Raw genomic sequence first — 2561 nt, 5'->3', positions numbered from 1 at the left:
GGGAGACAGGAAGGGAAACACCATAATGTCTGTTGGGAGACAGGAAAAGAAACACCATAATGACTGTTGGGAGACAGGAAGGGAAACACCATAATGTCTGTTGGGAGACAGGAAGGGAAACACCATAATGTCTGTTGGGAAACACCATAATGTCTGTTGGGAGACAGGAAGGGAAACACCATAATGTCTGTTGGGAAACACCATCATTTGAGACTGTTGGGAGACAGGAAGGGAAACACCATAATGTCTGTTGGGAGACAGGAAGGGAAACATCATAATGTCTGTTGGGAGACAGGAAGGGAAACACCATAATGTCTGTTGGGAGACAGGAAGGGAAACACCATAATGTCTGTTGGGAAACAGGAAGGGAAACACCATAATGTCTGTTGGGAGACAGGAAGGGAAACACCATAATGTCTGTTGGGAGACAGGAAGGGAAACACCATAATGTCTGTTGGGAGACAGGAAGGGAAACACCATAATGTCTGTTGGGAGACAGGAAGGGAAACACCATAATGACTGTTGGGAGACAGGAAGGGAAACACCATAATGTCTGTTGGGAGACAGGAAGGGAAACACCATAATGTCTGTTGGGAGACAGGAAGGGAAACACCATAATGTCTGTTGGGAAACACCATAATGTCTGTTGGGAGACAGGAAGGGAAACACCATAATGTCTGTTGGGAGACAGGAAGGGAAACACCATAATGTCTGTTGGGAGACAGGAAGGGAAACACCATAATGTCTGTTGGGAGACAGGAAGGGAAACACCATAATGTCCGTTGGGAGACAGGAAGGGAAACACCATAATGTCTGTTGGGAGACAGGAAGGGAAACACCATAATGTCTGTTGGGAGACAGGAAGGGAAACACCATAATGTCTGTTGGGAAACACCATAATGTCTGTTGGGAGACAGGAAGGGAAACACCATAATGTCTGTTGGGAAACACCATAATGTCTGTTGGGAGACAGGAAGGGAAACACCATAATATCTGTTGGGAGACAGGAAGGGAAACACCATAATGTCTGTTGGGAGACAGGAAGGGAAACACCATAATGTCTGTTGGGAGACAGGAAGGGAAATGCCATAATGTCTGTTGGGAGACAGGAAGGGAAACACCATAATGTCTGTTGGGAGACAGGAAGGGAAACACCATAATGTCTGTTGGGAGACAGGAAGGGAAATGCCATAATGTCTGTTGGGAGACAGGAAGGGAAATGCCATAATGTCTGTTGGGAGACAGGAAGGGAAACACCATAATGTCTGTTGGGAGACAGGAAGGGAAATGCCATAATGTCTGTTGGGAGACAGGAAGGGAAACACCATAATGTCTGTTTGGAAACACCATAATGTCTGTTGGGAGACAGGAAGGGAAACACCATAATGTCTGTTGGGAAACAGGAAGGGAAACACCATAATGTCTGTTGGGAAACACCATAATGTCTGTTGGGAGACAGGAAGGGAAACACCATAATGTCTGTTGGGAGACAGGAAGGGAAACACCATAATGTCTGTTGGGAGACAGGAAGGGAAACACCATAATGTCTGTTGGGAGACAGGAAGGGAAACACCATAATGTCTGTTGGGAGACAGGAAGGGAAACACCATAATGTCTGTTGGGAGACAGGAAGGGAAACACCATAATGTCTGTTGGGAGACAGGAAGGGAAACACCATAATGTCTGTTGGGAGACAGGAAGGGAAACACCATAATGTCTGTTGGGAAACAGGAAGGGAAACACCATAATGTCTGTTGGGAGACAGGAAGGGAAACACCATAATGTCTGTTGGGAGACAGGAAGGGAAACACCATAATGTCTGTTGGGAGACAGGAAGGGAAACACCATAATGTCTGTTGGGAGACAGGAAGGGAAACACCATAATGACTGTTGGGAGACAGGAAGGGAAACACCATAATGTCTGTTGGGAGACAGGAAGGGAAACACCATAATGTCTGTTGGGAGACAGGAAGGGAAACACCATAATGTCTGTTGGGAAACACCATAATGTCTGTTGGGAGACAGGAAGGGAAACACCATAATGTCTGTTGGGAGACAGGAAGGGAAACACCATAATGTCTGTTGGGAGACAGGAAGGGAAACACCATAATGTCTGTTGGGAGACAGGAAGGGAAACACCATAATGTCCGTTGGGAGACAGGAAGGGAAACACCATAATGTCTGTTGGGAGACAGGAAGGGAAACACCATAATGTCTGTTGGGAGACAGGAAGGGAAACACCATAATGTCTGTTGGGAAACACCATAATGTCTGTTGGGAGACAGGAAGGGAAACACCATAATGTCTGTTGGGAAACACCATAATGTCTGTTGGGAGACAGGAAGGGAAACACCATAATATCTGTTGGGAGACAGGAAGGGAAACACCATAATGTCTGTTGGGAGACAGGAAGGGAAACACCATAATGTCTGTTGGGAGACAGGAAGGGAAATGCCATAATGTCTGTTGGGAGACAGGAAGGGAAACACCATAATGTCTGTTGGGAGACAGGAAGGGAAACACCATAATGTCTGTTGGGAGACAGGAAGGGAAATGCCATA

Source organism: Salvelinus fontinalis, chromosome 20 (assembly GCF_029448725.1).
Source record: "Salvelinus fontinalis isolate EN_2023a chromosome 20, ASM2944872v1, whole genome shotgun sequence".
Lineage (NCBI taxonomy): Eukaryota > Metazoa > Chordata > Actinopteri > Salmoniformes > Salmonidae > Salvelinus > Salvelinus fontinalis.
The sequence above is the reverse complement of the archived record's forward strand: the minus strand, read 5'-3'. Positions refer to the sequence as shown.